The 9,171-nt window shown below is 39.8% G+C and overlaps 1 pseudogene; it reads left to right on the top strand.

Moving 5' to 3' along the window:
* The window catches only part of LOC102849783, a 15,639-nt pseudogene extending 7,015 nt beyond the window's left edge, over positions 1-8,624 (top strand).
* The last annotated feature ends 547 nt before the right edge of the window (positions 8,625-9,171 follow it).

Raw genomic sequence — 9,171 nt, 5'->3', positions numbered from 1 at the left:
CTGGGATAATTGGGATGGGAGTGTCAGAGACAGTGCGATTGGCACAGGACAGAGTGGAGTTTAGGGCTGTTGTACATAGGGTCGCTATGAGTCACAGGCGACTCGACGGCACATAGCAACAACAACAACAACAGTGGTGCAATGTTTAGGCACTAAGCTGATTGTTAAACAGAAATTTAGGTTGCTCCATGGGAGAAAAATGTGACAGTCCGCTTCTGTTAACCTGGGGAGCAGTCCTACTCTGTCCTGTAGAGTCACTATGGATTAGAATCCGCTTGATGGCAGTAAGTTTGTGGTACATAAAATGGTGAGTGATTCAGTGGTTGAATTATCACCTTCCATACTGACTACCTGGGTTTGGTTCCCACTCAGAGCACATCACGCACAGCCTCCACCTATCTACTAGTGAAGCCATTCTTGCTGTGATGCTGAACAGGTTTCAGTGGCACTTTTAGACCAAGACAGAGTAGGAAGAAAGGGCTGGAGATCAACTACCAAAACTCAGCTCTTGAAAACTTTCTGGATCACAAAAGTTCATTTCATCTCCAGTCACAGCAATGGTGCAGGAACGGACAGAGGTTGGGTCTCCATGGGTTGGAGGATGACTTGAAAGCAGCTAGCAATAACAATATGATACATAAATACAATTTTTAAAAAAGAAAGAGAATACACTATATCAAATTGATTATTTATGACCCAAATGGCTAGGGATAAAAAATTTAGCCTTATAGCCATTCCTACTACATATGCACAGCTAAGAAAGAGTCCTAGTTTCCTAATGCACCTCTTGGGGAGCTTAAAATAAGGACCATAATGAGCTTATCTGCTGTAACACATCTCAAATGTTTATGTATATTTTATATAAAGTCAGTTAGTGAACTTCAAATTCTAAAGCCATATTATAGAATCTGACAGAGCCTATCTTTTGAAGCCAAAAGTTGAAAATGTTGGATTCAAAAGCATCACAAATTATTTATTTCTAAGAACTTAAGTAAGCTTAAAGTTTCTATTTTGACTTGCTCCCATTTTGTGAGAATGAGAGGGCCATTTCCAATCTGATTTGCCCTGTTTTTCCCTCATTCAGACATTTTCAGGATGAGTCTGTGAATCTGTAGTTGGGCCTACTTTCCCAGGAAAGTGTATTGATCAAAACCTGTTTTGAGGATTTCTACTATTTGCTCACAGTAGATTTGAGGCTATTAGCAAATTTATTCTGACTCATTTCTTACTTTGAAAAAGCTTGCTTACTTAGTTGAGATCTGGTTTGGAACTGGAAAGGACCAAACTTTTCCAGATCTCTTTAGAGCAAGATTTCCATCTACAGCTCCTCTTCCAACTCCAGATACAAACCCAACATGGATTTTAGAAGTGACTTGTCAGGAAACTTCTTAGCAAGTCATTGACTAAAAGAAGTTGGAATTTAGTTTGGATTATGAAGTCTTTGTTAAGCAATGTAAAGGAAATGCAGTATTTCTGCCCATCAGAAATCCTGAAACTGATTGCCTAATTGCTTCACGGGGACAAGAAACTATTGTGATAAGCAATTCTTAAGCATTTATGAGCAAGTTATGATATAAAATTAAATAACAGAGCTTTCATGAAGTTTTAGCCAAATGCAGCTGCCTAGATAAATCACTTTATGCTTTAACAGAAATTTAGCTTTTTCTTAATAAGAAAAAAATGTAGTCTTCTATAAATGAGTTCAAGAGAGTAATAATGTACAGATGATAATTTTTAATAATTTTGTTTTATTGTGATCTTAATGAAAGTTTAAAGAAAAGTTAGATTTTCATTCATTCTTTTATTCACATTTCCCTGCGCCTCCTTCCTTCCCCCCTCCCAGTTCACGTTTATTTTTTAAATATTCATTCATTTAAAAAATCATTCATTGTTGCAGTTTCCTCCCTCCCCTTCCCTTATCTCTCACCCAGTCTAATTTGCAGTGCACCTCTTATTCTGTATTGTTGCTATACATATAATGTGTAGTCATATAGTCCTCTTGGACAGTTCCTCCCCTCATCTGTTCTAATATTCATTGTCTTTCCACTCTTTTCCTTTTCTCCCCCTAACCTCCCATGTCAGTCCTGCTTTATAGCAGCAGTGTTATGCAGTATTTGTCCTTTTGTGACTGTATTATTTCACTCAGCCTAATATCCTCCAGCCTCCACCATCTTGTGGAATGTTCTGCAAGGTCATTGTTTTTCAGTGCTGTATAGTATTCCATTGTGTGAATGTACCACAGTTTTTCTATGCATTCATTTGTTGATGGGCAGTTGGCTTGCTTTCACCTCTTTGCTATTGTGAACAATGCAGCAATAAACATGGATAGGCATACATCATTTTGAGTGGTGGTTCTGGTTTCTTTAGGGTTGTACAGATGATAATTGACTGCAACGAAAACAGAAAATTTTCTATGTGTCGAGCTACTAACCAAAAGCAAAAGGTTGCCTCTTTGAATCTATCAGGTTTTCCAAGGGAGAAAGATACGTGGTCTCTTCCCATAAAGATGTATGTTGTTGTTGGGCACCATTGAGTCAGAACCAACCCATAGCTGACCCTCCAGTGGATTTTCAGAGGCAGTTAATTGCACTAGAGGAGATTTCCTGTCCTTCTTCCACAGAACAGGTAGCCCTGACCCACATGCCTTTGGGATTGCAGCGCAGCTTCTTGCCACCAAATCACCAGAGATGTATAGCCTCAGAAATCTAATGACGGGTTGCCATGAGTTGGAACCAACTCTATAGTAGAGGGTTGTTGTTATTAGGTGCCAGCAATCTGGGTTCAACTCATAGTAATTCTTTGTTCAACAGAAAGAAAGGTTGCCCAATCCTGTACCACTCTCACAATTATCTTTTTCACTGATCAATCTACCAAGCATGATGTTCTTCTCAGGAACTGGTCTTTTCTGATAACATATCCAGAAGCTATGTAAGCATCTTACCATCCTTGTCTCCAAGGAACATTCAGACTTTACTTCCTTAAGACAGATTTGTTCATCCTTGTAACTTACTGTTAGGTGTCATTGGGTCCCCTATGACGCATACTAAATCCTATGAACACTGGGTATGAACCCTGCTCTATCTGGTGGCATCCTCATCTTCCCTGTCACACTTGAGTCCATCATTACACTGCCAGTCCATCTCACTGAGGATCTTCCCTTCCTTCACTGACTCTCCACTTTTCTAAGTATGATCTTTTCCAATGACTGGCTCCTCCTAACAGCATGCTCAAAAGTATAGGAGATAAAGTTTCACCATCCTTCACTTCAAGGAGCATCCTGACCTACCCGTCTCCAGAACATATTTGTTTGTTCTCTTGGTGGTCCACATGATATTTAACACTCTTCTTCAGCACCACTATTCAAAGGCAGCAATTAATTTTGTCATCTTTATTTTCTGTCGAACCCTCAGATGCATATCAAAGAATTGAAAATATCACAAATTGATGGGTTTTTTTTATTTAGGTTGTTTATTTTTCATTTCAATGAACATCTACAGAGATTTTGGGATTCCATTCATTCATTGTTGCACCCTTCTTTTAACAAGCAAGAATTATTCTTTCAGTTTAGGAAACCAGAAGTCAGAACTCTGGCCACTAGGAAGGCTTTCTTTTTGAGTTGGCACACAGTTTAGGAGGATGATCTTTGTTTCTTTGAGAATCTTTGGGCCTGGTGTTCTTTGGAGCTCTCTGTATGCCTTGACATCAGTCTTCCTCTGGGTTTAGGAGGTTCTAAACACAGGGACTCATGGTGTAGAGGACAAACTCTACTCTTGGCTCTTCTTTTTTGGTAATAGTCAGGTTTTTCACTCTCTGCTCACTTCTCTCTTCTTTTATCTCTTGTAAAATAAAAAGTGATGCAAGTAACATCACAGGAAAACTTCTCTTATATAGATTAAGGCTGTGATCTGAGTAAAGATATTTCATTCCACCTTTGTTCCCTCACAGCTGGTCATATCAGATCATATTATATGGGACGATTATATATAATCATCAAATTACATAATTTTATAACTGCCAAACCACTAAGAATCATGGCTCAGCCACGTTGGCACATGTTTTAGGAGGGACACAATTCTACACACACACATACACTCCTATTGTTGTTAAGTGCCATTGAGTTGCTTGCAACTCATAGTGGCCCTATGTACAACAGCCCTATACCCTGCTCTGTCCTGTGCCAATCTTATCTTATACATACTCTCCATAACTCTTTCAGGTTTTGGTGGGGCTTGTGTTGCATATAATTTGTTAAGAATGGACGGTTGAATGCAAACACTTAGCTTCCCTCTGTCCCATGATTCCAATAAATATGAGTAAAGGTAATTTTAAGGAAGAGACACCAGTGAAAATTTTTGAAGCTCATAGGCAGCTAGCAGAGTTTTAAATGACTTAACAGGCTTATGAAAGCTGAATCCTAAACTGGAAGTTGGACAAGGGAAGAAATAACCTGATACATATTGCAGAACCTTGCAAAAGAGCAGGAATTGGCAAGTGAAAGAATTGGTTGAAAGTCTGTTTAAGAGTTTAGTCCCCCATGTCCTCTTCCAACTTTAGGCAGCTGAGCAAGCATCTCTCCTTCATCTGGCAGAAGACCAGGGGTTTATTCTTTAAAGAGGATAATGGATCATTTAACTAGGCAATACCATGTACAGCTGAAGCAAAGACACCAGCTAGACAATGCTGGGATTAAGATAAGCATTATATATGGGACTTGAGATTTCTAATCATCTGCCTTTATATGACTCAAAAATGTTGGCAGTCAGTCACGTACCTTCTAGGCAGGAGATCAGAAGTATTTTCTGAGAGAAATTGAACCTCCAAGGAAAATGAACATAAGATACTCAAATTAAGTCTCCCAAATAACACCCTAGAGAAAAGAGTAACAGTGATAAGCATCCCCCTCTCTTGAGTGGTCTTTTTAGTGCCCTGTTCTTAAATATGAGTAGAAAGCCAAGGATTGCCAAGTAGTTTTGAGAGAAAAAAAATTCATAAAACCCCATGCAAACAGAAGGGGGAAAATTAATAACTATTACCAGTATTTTCAGGAAGATACGAATCTGTGGGGGGAAACTGTTTTAAAAAAACACTCAGAGAACATAAAACCTTAGACATGAAAGATATATTAGAATAAACTTTTGAAAACAAAGTCAAGATAATCTTTCAGATAATAGCTTATGTACAATAACTCTGAAATGTGCCCTGTCCTGGGCCAATCTCACTGTCTCTTGACACATCTACCCTGATTACCCCAGTTACTGTGTCAATCCATCACATATGGTGTCTTCATCTCCTGAGCTATCCCTCTATCCTTCTGATCATGATGTCCTTCTGCAAGGACTGGTCCTTTCTGGCCACCTGCCCCAAGTATGTGACATGGAACTTCAAAATCCTTGCTGCCAAGAAGCAGCCTGGTTTCACTCTCTCCAAGACAAAAATCTGTTTGTTCTCTTGGCAGTCCATGGTATGTTCTCTTCTCCAGCACCACATGATTATTCTATTATCCATAGTCATTGTCCAGCTCTCTCATGCATAGCAAGTAATTGTGATGACTGTGGCCTGGATCAGGTGCACCTTAGTCTCCTGACTGACATCACTGTTCCTTAGTACTCTGGAGAGGTCCCTGACAGCAGACTTTCCCAGTGCAATTCATCTTTTGATTTCCTTGCTACTTAAACTAACACAAACCGAAATTGAACATCTAAATAGACCCATTACAAAAGAAGAAATTGAAAAGGTAATACAACAACTTCCAACTACAAAAAGCCCTGGAACAGATGGTTTTACAAGTGAATTTTATCAAACATTCAGAGAAGAACTGTCACCGATTCTACATAAACTATGTCAGGAAATAGAGAAAGATGGAATTCTCCCAGGTTCTTTCTATGAAGCAAACATATCCTTGATACCAAACCCAGGAAAGGACACCACCAAAATAGAAAACTATAGGTCAATATCTCTTTTGAACATAGATGCAAAATTCCTGAATAAAATACTGGCCAACAGAATTCAAAGAAATAATTCACCATGACCAAGTGGGATTCATAACAGGTATGCAAGGATGGTTCAACATAAGGAAAAGAATTAATATAATTCATCACATTGGCAAAGCAAAGAACCAGAACCACATGATCCTGTCAATTGAGGCAGAAAATGCCTTTGACAAAATCCAACTCCCTTTCCTGATTAAAGCGCTCAACAAAATAGGATTAGAGGGGAATTTCTTCAACATAGTAAAAAGTATTTATGCAAACTTGAGAGCCAACATTGTTCTCAATGGAGAGAGGTTAAAGAACAGGAACTAGGCAAGGATGCCCACTCTCACCTCTCTTATTCAATATTGTATTGGAAGTCTTATTGACAGCAGTAAGACAAGAGAAGGAAATAAGAGGTATCCAGATTGGCAAAGAGGAGGTGAAAATATCTCTCTATGCAGATGATATGACAGTATATCTAGAAAACCCTAAAGACACAGCAAGAAAACTATTGGACATAGCTGACCAGTTCAGCAAAGTAGCAGGATACATGATCAACATATAAAAATCAGTTTGATTTCCTTGCTACTGATCCTAAGAGTGTTGATTATGGAGCCAAGTGAGCTGAAATTGTTAACAACCTCAGTCTCTTCTCTGTCTTTTGTGATGCAGCCAATTGGCCCAGTGGTGAGAATCTGTGTTTTCTTGATGTTGAGCTTCAATCCAATAGGTGACCTTGAACAAGTGAGTGAGTGTTTGGTCATATGTACACCATATTTTATGTACACAAACTATAGGGACATCGTGTGCAGATACTAAAACCCTGTAGCTGAAATTGTGTTTTACTGCTTCTATGCTGGGTTAAGTACTATACATAATTTTAATAGCTGAGATATTAGAGTATATGAAGTCTAAAATATGAATAAAGGATGAAATATACCTGTATAAAGCTTGCTTTTTTAAAAGGACTGCTCCTATTTACCAACTTTTCCTCAGAAGATAATTTATATACACCCACTCACTCCATTCATGGCTGTCAAGTCAAAACTAACTCAGAGCTGACCTTCCCACAGATTTTTGGAGACTGTAAATTGAGCAGGAGGAGATAGCCTCTCTTTTCTCCCGCTGGTGAATTTGAGAGGGTTGGCCTTTGGGCTAGGGGTGCAACTCCATACAGACTTAATACCGGAACTCCTCAGTATATACACAGTATAATGCAATTGTTCGGGGCGGTAGTCTCTGTAGCTACATCCTAGATGACAGAGCTGGTAGATTTTTCAGTTTCTGTGAACAGTGCATTCTGTTTATCATATGTATATGGTGAAGAAAACTTATTGACCAAATCCCAACTAGGGCAGAGACATTCAAAGTATAGTCAGTGAGATTTAAGTTTGGGAAGCCTATCTTATTTGAAGGATCAGCTACCTTTCGTGCATTTATTTGAACCTATGAAAATCTGTATAGTGTGAGCAATCATGTGAATGTTTATGAAAATGTTTTATTGAATTGAGTTCATTAGTATTCTAAATTTGGAGGATGGCCTTCATATTGATATCTGGTAGTTTTTTGTTTCAGGTGTAAACTGATAAATCCAGTGAATTTTTCTTTCTAAGGAGGATTTTTAAAATCAGTTAATAATGTAGAACTGAATTTTATATATGTTCAACTAGAAGATCATGTTAAAAAAAATTAAAAAGCTTGCCCTTTCTGTAGAGCTGGTAGAGAAGGCAAGTTCCTCCTAAAGCTGATTCCTGAACTTGTACTTTCAACACTGAAACTCAGCATCTATCTCACCATCACCCCCACCATCACCCCCCCCCTCACTCCAGAATCATCACTGTCATCACACGCATCATCCTTGGCTTTGTGATGCGAGCACTCAGACATTTACAGGCTGAGACTCATGGATGAGAGTACTGGAAAGCAAGAGCTCCTAGGCTGCTAGTGGATATCAGGTTAGACTGCAGCAAGGGACTGCCGCAAGATGGATTTAAGAAAGGGCCGATCAAGAGTGAGGGCCCCTCGGACAGCTGCTCCTCACCCAGAAATCGTACCATGGTGTTTGCAAAGCCATCAACGACTCAGAAGATGGGATACCCAAACACAGCAGACTTCATCAGGGCTTGTTGAACGCAAGAAAGGTTAAGCGGCCAAGAGTGGGAGAAAGGAATCGAACAGGTCAAAAAGGTGACAGGCTAGAGGACCGAAGGGAAAGCCACCTACGAAAACGAGAAAGATGGTGACAGCTTTGGAATTCACAGAGCAAGACCGTAATCTCTCCGAGAGTGCCACTGAAACCTGCCATCCTGGAGCCCTGGAAGATGAAACTGTGGCTGAGAAAGAGGTTTCTAAAAGATGTCAAGACGACATTGTACGTGATGAAGATTGTTCTGAATCCCAGGAAGCAGAGGCAGAAAATCCCCCTTCTGAAACCTGCCAAGGTGTGGTCAGAACCAAAGGCCTCTCTCCTCATATAGTCCACGAGCCTGCTGTGCTTGCAGCCTTTTCTTTTTCAGACTTCTGAAGATACGAGTCACTTGGAAGGATGTTTGCTTGCAGTGTGCTCTGAATCAGAAGTGCCTGAAAACCACCCTGCTGAAACAGGCCAAAACCTTGGAGAAGCTGACTGTCACCACATTCTCCATGAAGTAACGGCTCCTTCCCTGACTTACAGATTATAGTTGTGCCTGAAGAGTTTGCTAACAAAAGACGCCTAGAGGCAACTGAAGTAGAATACTTCTTTCAGAAACGAATTGAAGAAATGACTGGGCCTATAGCCTCCTCTCCTAAAATCATTGAAGAAATAAGTAGGTGGGGCTGAAGAACATTCACCTGAAATAAAACAAGAGAAACCTGAGCCTGAAGACTATGCGTTGAAAATGTGTGAAGAAAGATCTGGCCCAGAATACCTCAGTCTGGTGGCATATATGGATACAGATGTGCTAAAGAATGCCTTCCAGTGACATCCTAGGAAGCACGGGGGTCAGTTGGACAGCATCCTGTGGCACACCAGCATGATGGGAAGGGGCTTTTCCTAAAGAAATGGCAGAAAACCCCTAGGCAGAGATAACTAGAAATACCAGCAATGGCTAACAATTCTCAACATTGTCCAAAAAAGTGACATCTTTTCTCCCATGTTTCTGCTGAACAATGCTCAATTATGTAATAGCGTTCAGTGAAATATACATGCCTTTCATAA

This window comes from Elephantulus edwardii, unplaced genomic scaffold (genome assembly GCF_000299155.1).
Source record: "Elephantulus edwardii isolate Elephantulus edwardi_28Jun2011 unplaced genomic scaffold, EleEdw1.0 scaffold00115, whole genome shotgun sequence".
NCBI classification, from domain to species: Eukaryota; Metazoa; Chordata; class Mammalia; order Macroscelidea; family Macroscelididae; genus Elephantulus; species Elephantulus edwardii.
This window is presented reverse-complemented; position numbering and strand designations above follow the sequence as displayed.